We start from the raw sequence: 15,212 nt of genomic DNA on the forward strand, positions 1-15,212 counted from the left end.
TCTTATCTCCAACTTAAATTCACCATCCTTCTCCAGGTCCCTTGCTCAGAACACCAACCTTTCAGTAGAAGAAAGAATAGCTATAGCCGAAAACAAATACTGACCTACTCATCCTACCTACAGACAAAAGTTCCACAAATGTTGTCATGAATTGCAGTGACTGACTCCTGATCCCTCCTTGTCACTGTTGACACCACCTCCCTATACACTAGCATCCCTCATGCCCATGGTTTTACTGCTATTGATGATGATGGTGATTATGATGATGATGTTCGTTGTAGGGCACTCAACATCGTGGTCATCAGTGCCCATACAAGTTCCAGATCTTTCCATTTCCAGTCTTGGTACTTCCCAAATGATGATGAGATAATGAGGAAAACATGAACACCCAGGTCCCAGGTGGAGAAAACCCCGACCCATCCGGGAATTGAAACCATGCCCTCATGATCCAGAGGCAGCGACATTAGATACTAGACCATGAGCTGCGGTCTCTTACTGCTGTTGAACACCACCTTTCCAAATGTCCTTCAGACTCCAAACCCACTACCTCATTCCCCATACACCTTACTAACTTCATTCTAACTCACAACTACCTCTGAGGATGGAAGGTATACAAACAAATCTGTGGCACAGCCATGGGCACCTGCATGGTGCCCTCCTATGCCAACCTGTTCATGGGCCATCTAGAGGAGACCTCCGTAGCCTCCCACCCACAAAGGAGTGCCCACTTCATCACTCAGTACCAGCTTGGACTGGAATAACTGAATCACATCCTTTCCCAGGGGTTTGATTACCTGTCATCATGCCCAGAAATGAGAGACATCCTACCCAATTTCCTTCCAACCCCTCCTAAAGTGGTGTTCCTTTGCCCCCTCCCCCCCCCCCCCCAATCTCAACAACATCCTGGACCATCCCTATGCCAATCCCCACTCCTTGCCACAAGGATCGTGTCCCTGTGGAAGACAAAGGTGTAAGACCTTCCCAATCCACCCACCCACCCAGCACTTCCTGTTCCAGTCCTATAACAGATTTATCCTACTCCATCAGGGATCAGGCCACCTGTAAAAGCAGCCATATCATTTACCAGCTCTGCTGCAATCGTTGCACAGCTTTTTATACTGGTATGACTACCATCCAGATGCCCTCCAGAATTAACTGACACTTCCAAACTGTGGCCAAGACCAAAGTAGATTACCCTGTTGTACAACATGCAGCTGAACATAACATGCTTTATTTCAATGGCTGCTTCACTACCCAAGCCATCTTGATTGTCCCCTGCACCACCAGCTTTTCTCAACCACTCAGATGGAAGATATCTTTACAACACATTCTCTGCTCCTCCAGTTATCCCAATCTCAACCTACTGTCCCCACACCCTCCACCCAACAGTTTCCAGCCCCTCTGTCCTCTGTCTCCCACCCTCTTTGTTTGCCTTCCACTGCCCATGCACTCGACCATCTTTCCCTGTTCCTCTCCTTTTTTACTCCTCCCCCCCCCCCCCCTCTGTCCCTGTGTCACAACCTCCCCTGATGCTGCACCAGTTGTCACTCTAGTCCCTGCATACCCCATCAGACAGTGTTCATCTCTTTCCCCACCCATACTTGCATACTTTCTCCATCTCTTCATCTTCAGCTTATGAAATCTGCATGGACATCTGAACTATCATTCTCGGTGTTGGTTTCTTGTCAATTCTGGTGAGAACAACCCTGTCACTGAACTGTTCACAGGAACACACTTTCTGCCCTACCTTCCCATTCATAATGAATCCTACTCCTGTTATACCATTTTCTGCTGCTGTTGATATTACCCTATACCCATCTGATCAGAAATCCTTATCTTCTTTCCATATCACTTCACTGATACCCACTATATTTAGCTTTTCCAGATTTTCTAGCTTCCCTCCTACTTTTGAACTTCTGACATTCCCTGCCCTGACTCATAGAATGTTAACCTTTCATTGGTTATTCATTCTTTTTCTCATTGCCATCTCTCCCTTGGCAGTCCCCTCCTGGAGATCTGAATGGCGTACTATTCTGGAATCTTTTGCCAATGGAGAGATTATCATGACACTTTTTCAGTTAAAGGCCACATGTCCTGTGGATAAAAATCATGTGTCTTTAAAGCAATGGTTTCCATTGCCTTCTGCATTCTCATACCATTGATGATTCTTCTGCCTTTAGGGGCGGTTTCCCACTCCAAGGGCAAGAAAATGCCCTGAACGTCTGCCCACTTCTCCGTGCCCTTTTACAAGGCTGTTGGCAGAAGTGAAGGTGACTTCTTATGCCGGAGTCTTCGGCAACCAAAGCTGTTGTTCTTTAATCAAAATTTGAGCATTGGCAGGGTTCAAACCCAGGACTGAGGACATTTTGATTAGTAATCACAGACACTACTCCTAGACACTTAGGCTACTAAATTAATGGAAATCTTCCCCAACAGGAGGTGCAGTAAACAGTCTGGGCTGTAATCTTAAGTATACAGTTGAGAATGCTTTGCATACTACAGAGAAAATTGTGTCTCTATTTGAGTAATATGATAAATCCTGGGTGAAGCATTCTGTGAAATGTGTTAATGCAGAACTGGGAAAATTGCTTATCTGTAGGGGCAGAGCACCTAAAGCAAATAATGTATTTATTCATCAAAATTTGAATAGCAAAAATGTTCTGTGTAGTAGATACCTTTTTCTATAGTAAAAATCAGTTTCAGTGTTAACATGATTTACACAATACAACACATAATTGTAATTTTTGTGCAGGTGTACATTCAATAAGTTCCCAACAGGCATAAAATAAGAAACTGAGAATGACTACAGAAGCAGCAGAAATGTGAAGGTTTAGTTTATTAGTAGGTTCAAATGGCTCTAAGCACTAAGAGACTTAACAGTTTATTAGTAGGGACTGGACATTTACACAGTAATATTTCCCAAAATTTTTGTGCATTTATCAACCAATAAATCAAAAATATATAGAGTGGATTACAGAAGTTAATGCCTTGGTCCCTTGCAGCTTTATTGAAACTGATTATCAATTTCAGCTTTGCAGCCATCATCAGATCTTAAAGTTAATGAGTAGATTTTTACTTGATGTTCTGAGTCTCACCTGTGGTGCAATTCTCATTACTCTCCTCAGTACAGTAAAAATCCTTCTCAAATTTTTTCAACACATACTGCCCCACAGTACTGTTCCATATGATTAAGTGTAACACATTAATCTAAAATGGATAATCCTTAGTGTTTTAGTATTGAGGTATGGAGCTAATCTGTTTAATAAATATGTATTCAATGTAATTTTATTACAATCATAATCAACTTTATTTTCTTTCTGTTATGATGGGCTGTTATCTGTGTATAGAGTCAGAAGCTTACACACTAGCAGAGTAGTCCAATACAATCATATCTTCATTGACAACAGTCTGTTTATTTGGCAAAACTGGTTTAAAATTAATGACATTTGCTTTTCATAGATCAGTGTTTAAATTGTCTTTCTCAAAATAAGGTCTTACACTTCCTGCAAAGTTCTATACCTTTCTACTCATACTAAGTGTAGCTCCTACCAGTAAATCTACATAGGTGCTACAAGGATCATTCCATCTATATTCATTCAGACAGCCAAGCATCTCTGAACTCTCTGTCAGACTCTGCAACAATATCAAAGGTCATCGCAGAATGGTGTGTCTCACTGGTAAAACTAGTGAAAAGCAACAGGGCAAACTTGCTGCGTGTCCTTGATTGTCAGTAATTAGCTGTAACAAGCAAGCAAATGGGCTGGCCAGGGCAGGGACAACTACTACATTTGTTGAACCAGGACCATCTCTTAGGCTACAGTAAAATCTGAACTGTGTTGCTGAATCAGGAGGTAGCATGTAGAATATTGGACTAAAATCCAAGGACAAAAACGTGGCAAGCAAATGATTCCAAAAGCATGTTTTATGAGAAGTTCTGTAATCTTGGACATGGACAGGAGGCAGATTAAACTCATTGTTGGTCTAACAACTAGCCATGGAAATTTCAGGAAACACATGAACATCATGGATATAGAGAAAGATGCCCTTGAGTGCAGGCTATCTGCTGTGGGGGAAGAAACGGTACCACATGTAATCTTCAAAAGCAAAACACTGGAGGTCAAAAGACACAAAATATTTGTGTAAATAATTTCTGAAGAAATTTTGTCCAACAAAAAAACTAGTAAACATGTCAATGAAAATAATAAATTTTTGAAAATATAATGTAATTGGATGGATAAAAAATATACTCAGCAAGTAGTGGCAGGAGGAAACATACAAAGGTTAATTAATATGCATGCTTTCAGAGCCATGGCTCCTTATTCTGGCAGAATGGTTGAAGTGGAAGGTACAGGGATGGAGGGAAGGTACTGGTGAAATTTAGGAAATAGTCGCCCACAACCCCAGGTCAGAGGAGGCTAACTGGACTGGATGAGAAGGAAAGACTGATTGTTGGGGACTGCACCCTAGGACATTTGAAAACCTGAAGACTTAAAGGTGGAATAAGGTAATAAGCAAGACAGAGAATGCCAACAAAAAATTGTGCAAGAGTTAATAAGAGTGGAAAGCTAAGTGGATTGTATATGATAGAGGTAGAGTGAAGTGAAAAATAGACAGATCAGAAAATAAAATATATAGAAAACTAAAAGGGAGTGAAGAAATCAATAGTAATTGAGAAGAAATGCTGTGACTGAACACCCCCCCCCCCCCCCGTCGCGAAGTTCTAACTGATGTCTGGGGGACAAATCCTCATGACATGATGGTGAAACAGGCACCAAAGTCATGACTGTCATGTTGTAGAGTATGTTTTGCAAAAGGATATTGAGTGTTGCTAGTATAAACCCTCCACATCCATTCATCCTAACTGATAACTTGGAGGTAGTTCCAGTGTAAAAGGCCAAATAGGGCTTATATAACAGCTGGTACATGATGTATTGTTTCACAGATGGTTCTCCCTTTGATCATATATGTTTTGCCAGTTATAGAGCTGGTATAGGTAGTGACAGAACGGTGTGCTGGGCAAGTCTTATAGCAAGGATGGTCATAGGGGTAGGAGCCATAGGGAAGGGAAATGAGTGCAAGGGAACTGAGCAGAAGGGGAGGGTAGTGCCGAAAATCTGTTCAAGGTGTGGTAGGCAAAAAGTCAGACCAATGGGCGTCATTTCAAGGCACGATTTTAAAAATTTGTAACCTTGTCCAAGTAGCTGATTAATACATTGAAGACTAGGATAATACTGAGTGTCAACAAGTATATTTGTAAACTGTTTTTGGAGGTACCAGATGCTATGGTATAAGTTTCAATACGGAAGTATGAAATTAAACTGATTTTGTTGTAAGGCAGTGCAATGAGCAGAAGAAAAATAATTCAGATGATTTAGTGAACATTTGTTTACACTTCGTCAGACAATTAACAGTCTCACAAATCCGGGGTGGCTGAGGCTGACATCAATTTGGAACAGAGACCAGTCGCCATGAAGTGTTCCAAATGGTGCCCATTCTTAATTACCAGTACTTGGAGGCGGCCAATTTACCATGCCCTTACTACAGTTAGGCTATTAGAGGCTCATAACACATAAATTTGTGCAGGTTACCATTTAATAATTAGACTGATAAATGTGCGGCCTGAGGTGCTAACCCATATTGTCAGCATTGGCTCCTCACCATAAACGTTCGGCGGCCATTTGTCTACAGCTCTAGAAACTGAATTTGATTAGCGAAGCAAAAAACTGCATACACTTGTGACTAATAAATGAAAGTTCGTCACCTCATTGTTCATGTTTCTGTGCGTACAAGCAGTGGTAGCTAGCGCCCTGGGCAAAGTTCGCTTGTTCCCCCTCCCGTGCCCCTTGCTAACATACGGCCCCTTTTGTTTAACCTCCCTGTTTATACAAATCAACACGACTTAACAATCATAAGGTATTTATTTCAATAATTCGTTATTGCATGCTACAATTTATATGTGGAACAACACTGTCCAAAGTCACATTGCTTGCAGTAGCAACAATGCGATTCCTTTTCTATTGTTTCATTTTCGATCGATACAAATCCAATGCAAACGAAACAACAAACGTTAAATGCGTTCTTTGCACGTTCGTTGCATTGGTACAGTTAGCAAATTAGGAGTGGCTCCATGTAATAGCCGCTCCATCTAATAGCCAAAAAAAAAGAAAGTTTCACTGTATATGGGGCAAGAGTTGGTCATATGGAACTGCCGCTCAACACAGTCAGTCTGAATCTCCTGCGATAGATCTCCTCCTCTTTCCCATTCTAGTGTATTGCATTCTTCTCTTTTTCTGCTATTTCTACTGTTTCTTCTTTGGCCCCTCTGTCTACCCTTTCGTTTTAGCCTCCCTCGATTTTTCCCCCTATCATGAAACTGTGAGCCCACGCAAACGACGCCCAGGACTAGGGTTGGCGGTTATCGCTGAAACAATCGGTTTTCGGTTATGCCGTTTTATTCGTTTCCAGTTCAAACTGAAAGTTAAAACCGCTCAAAAAAACGGTTTCTGAATTAACCGATTTTCGGCTTTTCAATGCTTCAGTAATAAAAGTAAAATTCGAAAAAAAGATTGAAAAAATTTAATGAAGGTGAAAGACTACGAGATTTCGATCGATAGTGGGTTGAGGTTGTAGCAGAAATCAAACTCAGTGTCTCTAGCAATGGTGGCGAAGGTTAAGGAGAAGGGCGCGGCGACTGCGATAGCGAAAGGTCACAAGTTGGTGATTTCGCTGCATCATCCCTTTTAGATGATACCATTATTTCACCCTGAAGCAACCACAAAATTAAGGGTTCAGTTATTATCCCAAGTTAATTGTGCATCAACAGAATTATTAGTATATCAACTATTATAAGGAACACGATGGACGTTTCCTTCTTATATGGTGTCGCAGGTTTGTTGTGCCTCCTCCTGTTCTTAATCTTTTAAAACAAATGGAACATTGTACTACACTGAAGCCATACTTCGTAAAATACTTCCGAAATCGGGATGGTGCCCTTCTGCAACACAATTGCAAGACAGTCCATGAATTCTGACAATGGAAACGTCTAGAAGGCAAACGGAAGACCCACGTGTTTCAGATTATAGAGGAATGCGTAAACGGCTCCTTCAAATGACAGTAATATACAGTATGTATGGCATGCAAGAAACTACCGTATAGACCAGACGCGGGAAAGCTCTTCCCACTCTGGACCTTCACACATACCGCCTAATAGGCCTCGTCGCAAGGCAACGAGTTGTCTTAGCAGTACTGTTTGTTTTTTGCTCGTTTCTAACTGTCGGAATCGTTATTAAAATAGCACTGATCGCTTTTCCCATTTATACACTAATTAAGTATTTTAAATCAATGAGAATTTTACGAATAGACGTTATAAGTTTTTTAAAAAAGTTTTCTTTAAAAACTAAAACAATTTAGCGCTGCAGCCAAGGAAAATTGCTGTGCTAGTTTTTTAAGCCGGTTATTAGTACAAAATTGAAAATACTTGTTACAACCGAGACTAAACAAATACCGAAAAATACCGATTATTCATAACTTAAAAAACCGGTATCGGTTTTCATATGCATGTTTTTCCCATTCCTACCCAGGACACGCACCCCTTCTATCATACCTTAATTGCGGCACTGCTTGAAAGACGTTGTATGTAATGGATGACAACCTTCGTGAATCCTGACAATGGAAACGTGTAGAAGGCTGACGGAAGACCTATGTGTTTCAAATTATGGGGAATGTATAAAAAGCTCTTTCAAAATTGACTCTGAGCACTATGGGACTTAACTGCTGTGGTCATCAGTCCCCTAGAACCTAGAACTACTTAAACCTAACTAACCTAAGGACATTACATACATCCATGCCTGAGGCAGGATTCGAACCTGCGACCGTAGCGGTCGCGCGGTTCCAGACTGTAGCGCCTAGAACCGCTCGGCCACTCCTAGCTCTTTCAAATAGAAGCATTGTAGTGCATGGCAACATTATGGAATTAATATTAGACAGGAAGGGCGGCACTGATATATATGAAACAGTTTCGATGCTAGCTGGCAGTGAAACGACTTTGCTCCGTACGATTTTTTTCCAGTAATAGCGAATGTTTGTGTGTTGCATGATCACTGGTTGCATGGAAAGACATCTTAGAATCCGAACAAGCTTAGGACGAACATGATACTGTTCGCTGAAGTCGTTAAGAATTACTCTTCTCCTTTTTCAGATATTTCCTTCACCGGTAGTGTATATTCCAAGTATCTAGTATTCTTCCAACTCTTCAATGGCTGTTGACTTTTTTATGTAGACCATTTCTCGTTTGATATTATTCAGAATGAAATGTTTGTAATCGTCACTGAGATAAGAGTGTTCTCTTTTAATCGTCATCTCGCAGATATGCTGTTCTCTTGCATACATTAAGCGGATAAGCTGGAACATGATAATGTACTCCCAAAATTCGAAAATTTATACATTTTCTTTTTCTTTTTTTGTTCTGCAGGCGTCCGTAAACTGAAGAAGGAAATCTCAGCGAAGGAAATCACTTTGGCTGCTAAAGCTTTTCTTTAATACAGTCTGACCTGATTTTTATTCGGTCCCATAAAACCATATTATGCAGAAAGTGTGTACTTGTCATATAGGGCAAGTCAGCTTAACCTGATGAACTTTTTTTCAAAAAAATAGAATTTAAAACAATAAATCAGCAAAGTATGATAGTAATTATGTCTGCATTTATCTCTAGATTTATAGCTCTACTTCTACAGTACCCTGCAAACCACTGCTGAGCGCATGGCAGAGGGTTCTTCCAATTGTACCAGTTATTATGGCCTCTTCCCGTTCCGTTCACGTACGGAGCGAGGGGAGAATACTTAAAGACCTACGTGCTCGCTGCAATCAGTTAAGCTCGTCATCGCGATCTACATCTACATTGATAAGCGACAAGCCACCATAAGGTGCGTAGCGGAGGATATCCTGTATCACTACTTGTCATTTCCTTTCCTGTTCCACTCGTAAATATAGCGAGGGAGAAACAACTGTCTGTATGCCTCGGTATGAGCCCTAATTTCTCATATCTTATCTCCGTGGTCCTTACGCACAGCAGTAGAATCGTTCGGCAGTCCGCTTCAAATCCCAATTCTCTAAATAGTGTTTCTCGAAAAGAACGCCGCCTTTCCTCCAGGGATTCCCGTTTGAGTTCCCGAAGCATCTCCGTAACATTTACGTGTTGTTCAATCTTACCGGTAACAAACCTAGCAGCCCGTCTTTGAAATTCTTCGATGTCTTCCTTCAATCCGACCTGGTACGGATCCCAAACACTCGAGCAGTACTCAAGAACAGGTCGCACCAGCGTCTTATATGCGGCCTCCTTTATATGTGAACCACTCTTTCCTAAAATTCTCCCAATAAACTGAAGTCGACGATTCGCCTTCCCTATCACAGTTCTCACCTGCTTGTTCCACCTCATATCGCTTGCAACGTTATGCCCAGATATTTAAACGACTTGACTGAGTCAACAGGACATAGTAATACTGTATACGAACATTACAGGTTAGATCTTCCTATTCATCCGCATTAACTTACATTTTTCTGCTTTTAGGGCTAGCTGCCATTCATCACGCCAACTGTAAATTTTGCCTAAGTCGTCTTGTACCTTTCTACAGTCACTCAACTTTGACACCTTACCATACACTATGGCATCATCAGCAAACAAGCGCAGATTGCTCCCCATCCTGTCAGCCAAATCATTTATGTGTCATTTATGATCCCAACGAAATCTATCCTTAGGAGGTTGTAGTAGCCTATATTCCTAGCTTCATCTTAAAGCTGGTTCTTGAAACTCCGTACCAAAGCTTTCTGGGAATACTTCGTATATCTGTCCAGTTTCTTTCCCATGGGTCAAACATTCCTTCAACTATTCGTGCTCCCGTTCTCTGTACACGTTCAGTATCCCCTGTTAGTCGTGTTGTTGTACAATACACTCTCCTGCTAGTCCTATTTGGTATAGATCCGACACACTTTAGCAGTATTCTAGGATATAAGTAGGAGGAGATTAGTGGTTAACGTCCCATTGACACAGAGGTCGTTAGAGACAGAGCACAAGCTCGGATGAGGGAAGGTCGGAGAAGGAAAGTGGCCCTGCCCTTTCGAAGGAACCATTACCACGTTTGCCTTAAATGATTTAAGGAAATCAAGGAAAACCTAAATGAGGGTAGCTGGAAGCAGGTTTGAACCATTGTCCTCCCGAATATGAGTCCAGTGTGCTGACCACTGCGCTACCCCACTCGGTAGGATGGAAATAATCTTAATTGTTAACAATTATAAAAACGAAATTCTAGATTGGTTCACACAACTATTTTGTAAACAATTTCTCCAGTAGTCTGCCAACAAACATAAGTCACATACCTCATTACCTATGAACTGGGCCAATGAGATAGTTCCATTTCGTGTCCCTACAAAATATGACAAAAAGGTTTTTGTATGAGTTCACTAATTCCAGTTGAGACTCGTAGAATAGGATGATACGTTTCTTCACTATGTGAAGTGCACAGCTTCACATTTCTCAACAAGTAAGGCAAGTTGTCAGTCTTGCCACGACTTTGAAATCTTATAAAGATCCGACTGAATATCGGTGTATCTTGTTTTAGATAATACTTCATTATCCACTGAAGAGCCAAAGAAACTGGTACACCTACCTGGTATCGTGTAGCGCCCCAGCGAGCACGCAGAAGTGACGCAGCACGACGTTGCAAGGACTCGACTAATGTCTGAAGTAGTACTGGAGGGAACTGATACCACAAATCCTGCAGGGCTGTCCATAAAGCCGTAAGAGTGCGAGGGGTGGAGATCTCTTCTGAACAGCACATTACAAGGCATCCCAGATATGCTCAATAATGTTCATGTCTGGGGAGATTGGTGGCCAACAGAAGTATTTAAATTCAGAAGAGTGTTCCTGGAGCCACTCTGTAGCAATTCTGGACATGTGGGGTGTCGAACTGGCCTGCTGGGATTGCCCAAGTTCGTCAGAATGCACAATGGACAATAATGGATGCAGTTGATCAGACAGGATGCTTACGTTCGTGTCACCTGTCAGACGTATCAGGGGTCCCATATCACTCCAACTGCACACGCCCCACATCATTACAGAGACTTCACCAGCTTGAACAGTCCCCTGTTTACATGCAGGATCCGTGGATTCATGAGGTTGTCTCCATACTCGTACACGTCCATCCACTCGATACAATTTGAAACGAGACTCGTCCGAAAATACATGTTTCCAGTCATCAACAGTCCAGTGTCGGTATTGACGGGCCCAGGCGATGTGTAAAGCTTTGTGTTGTGCAGTTATCAAGGTACAGGAGTGGGCATTCGGCTCCGAAAGCCCATATCGATAACGTTTGGCTGAACGGTTCGCACGCTCACACTTGTTGATAGCCCAGCATTGAAATCTGCAGCAGTTTGCAGAAGGGTTGCACTTTTGTTACGTTGAACGATTCTCTACAGTCGATATTGGTCCCGTTCATGCAGGATCTTTTTTCCGACCGCAGCATGTCGGAGATTTGATGTTTTACCGGATTCCTAGTATTCGCAGTACACTCGTGAAATGGTCGTAAGGGACAATCCCCACTTCATCGCTACCTCGGAGATGCTGTGTCCCATTGCTCGTGCGCTAAATATAGCACCACGTTTAAATTCACTTAAATCGTGATAACCTGCCATTGTAGCAGCAGTAACCGATCTAACAACTGCGCCAGACACTTGTCTTATATAGGCGCTGCCGACCGCAACGCCGTATTCTGCCTGTTTACATATTTCTGTATTTGAATACGCATGCCTATACCAGTTTCTTTGGCGCTTCAGTGTAGCTAACTGAGTCATCTGCGAAAAGTCTGAGGTTTCTGTTAATATTGTCTGCTAGGTTATAAACGTACAATATGAACGACAATTGTCACAACACGCTTCCTTGGGGCACATCTAAAGTAACTCCTACATTTGTCGATGACTCTCCATCCACAATAACATGCTGCGTCCTCCTTACAAAGAAATTCTCAGTGTGGTCACAAATTTCACTTGATCTATGCAATCGTAGATGCGGTTCGGAATAAAATGCTTTTCGTGACTCAAAAAATAATGCATTTACTTGATTGTCTTTTCCATGGCTTTCAGGATGTCATGTAAGATACCTCATTACTTTTGAGCTTAGAATGTATCCTAAGATTCTACAACAAATGGATGTCAAGACTGTTGTACTTTAGTTTTGTGGATCGCTTCTGTCACTATTATTGTAGATGGGTGCGACCCGTGCTTTCTTCCAACTACTGGGCACGGGTTTTTGTTCGACGGAGGTTAATTCAATCACAAATTCGGTGTAAAATCTGACAGGGAATCCGTTGGACCGTGGAGCTTTGTTTGATTTTAGAGATATCTGCTGTTTCTCTACACCACCAGCACTAATATGTAAATCGCTCATCTTGACAGTGGCGCGAGAGTTAAGTAGAACCAGTGCTCGAGGATTTTCCTTTGTAAATGAACGTTTGAAAATGGAGTTCAGTTTATTTAAGTCTTACAGTTATTTAGATACTCCTTAACTCAGGTATTACAGTACAGATACACAAAAACGTATGATACATACAATAATTTACATTTATTTGTAACTTTACATTTAGGTTCAAAATGGTTCAAATGGCTCTGAGCACTATGGGACTCAACTGCTGAGGTCATTAGTCCCCTAGAACTTAGAACTAGTGAAACCTAACTAACCTAAGGACATCACACACATCCATGCCCGAGGCAGGATTCGAACCTGCGACCGTAGCGGTCTCGCGGTTCCAGACTGCAGCGCCAGAACCGCGCGGCCACTTCGGCCGGCTTTACATTTAGGTCTTAATATTATTTTCATACAGTGTTCCACAGTGGTAGCTACAAGACATACATACAGATAATAAAATATTCCCCATTATTTCATACTATCGGAGAAACCCGGCGTTGGCCAGGTATTTATCTATAGCTGTGCCTCCACGCCCATACCACGCTGCGTTGTGCTTATTGTCCATGACTTCATATCTCCTGAATTTTGTGTCGTATAATGATATAATTTAGTAGGTACTTTCAGCGGCGTATGTGAATACTGGCTGCGAAATGCATTGCGAATGGAGTCAGAGGCAACGAAGTTATAAATTTAAACGTCATGCATGATGCGGCAGTTTTTCACGCATCTCACTGTTTATGACGACATATCCCCTGAACTATGCCTCGTACAACGATATGTTGTTGTTGTTGTGGTCTTCAGTCCTGAGACTGGTTTGATGCAGCTCTCCATGCTACTCTACCCTGTGCAAGCTTCTTCATCTCCCAGTACCTACTGCAATCTACATCCTTCTGAATCTGCTTAGTGTATTCATCTCTTGGTCTCCCTCTACGATTTTTACCCTCCACGCTGCCCTCCAATACTAAATTGGTGATCCCTTGATGCCTCAGAACATGTCCTACCAACCGATCCCGTCTTCTGGTCAAGTTGTGCCACAAACTTCTCCCCAATCCTATTCAATACTTCCTCATTAGTTATGTGATCTACCCATCTAATCTTCAGCATTCTTCTGTAGCACCACATTTCGAATGCTTCTATTCTCTTCTTGTCCAAACTATTTATCGTCCGTGTTTCACTTCCATACATGGCTACACTCCATACAAATGCTTTCAGAAATGACTTCCTGACACTTAAATCTATACTCGATGTTAACAAATTTCTCTTCTTCAGAAACGATTTCCTTGCCATTGCCAATCTACATTTTATATCCTCTCTACTTCGACCATCATCAGTTATTTTGCTCCCCAAATAGCAAAACTCCTTTACTACTTTAAGTGTCTCATTTCCTAATCTAATTCCCTCAGCATCACCCGACTTAATTCGACTACATTCCATTATCTTCGTTTTGCTTTTGTTGATGTTCATCTTATATCCTCCTTTCAAGACACTGTCCATTCCATTCAACTGCTCTTCCAAGTCCTTTGCTGTCTCTGACAGAATTACAATATCATCAGCGAACCTCAAAGTTTTTATTTCTTCTCCATGGATTTTAATGCCTACTCCGAATTTTTCTTTTGTTTCCTTTACTGCTTGCTCAATATACAGATTGAACAACATCGGGGAGAGGCTACAACCCTGTCTTACTCCCTTCCCAAACACTGCTTCCCTTTCATACTGGTTTCTGTACAAATTGTAAATAGCCTTTCGCTCCCTGTATCTTACCCCTGCCACCTTTAGAATTTGAAAGAGAGTATTCTAGTCAACATTGTCAAAAGCTTTCTCTAAGTCTACAAATGCTAGAAACGTAGGTTTGCCTTTCCTTAATCTTTCTTCTAAGATAAGTCGTAAGGTCAGTATTGCCTCACGTGTTCCAGTGTTTCTACGGAATCCAAACTGATCTTCCCCGAGGTTGGCTTCTACTAGTTTTTCCATTCCAGCTGCACATGTGGATACTGTCTGCGAAATTTATTGCGAATAGAGTTACTAGCAAAAAAGTAATAAATTTAAACGTTATGCAATACTGTGACAGTTTTTCAGTCACATTATTATTTATGATGTCATATCTTCTGAAATGTGTGTCGTACAATAACATAATTTTGGACTTACGTTTAGTGATATATTTGCATACTATCTGTAAAACGTGCCGCGAATACAGTGAGTAGCAAAGAAGTAATAAATTATAACGTCATGCCTCATGCAGTACTTTTACAGCATGAACAGTGGAAAAGTACAGTACGATTATAATTAAACTTTGAAACTGCTGTAGAAATAACACCACTGGTCATAATGACGTCAAATTGCAACGAAATATTATCGGAGAAGGGGGAAAACGTATGACAGGGAAAAAGTTACAAAATGTAGCAATAGATGGCGCTGCAAGCATCATAATTTAATAGTGGTCGACTGCAAATGGCGAATGAATCATACAATAATGCCTAAGGTGTACGTTTGACGTTAAACAAACTGTACTACTCAGTGTTCGTGGGTATACAGGTGTGATACTGTTAGTTTCGTAAGCCCATCCACCTCAGCAAGGTCATATCACATCGGATGGGCAAAATCGATTTTTAATTGTCCTGAGACCAAAGACCGCGTAAAAATCATCACTCACATCGCTTTTTAACTGTCCTGAGGCCAAAAACCGCACAAAAAGCATCAATCAAAATCAGATCGGATTATCAGTTTCCGTGTGACTGGCGCAAAACGTTCAATACGCTGT

This window comes from Schistocerca piceifrons, chromosome 1, assembly GCF_021461385.2.
Source record: "Schistocerca piceifrons isolate TAMUIC-IGC-003096 chromosome 1, iqSchPice1.1, whole genome shotgun sequence".
In the NCBI taxonomy this organism is placed as follows: domain Eukaryota; kingdom Metazoa; phylum Arthropoda; class Insecta; order Orthoptera; family Acrididae; genus Schistocerca; species Schistocerca piceifrons.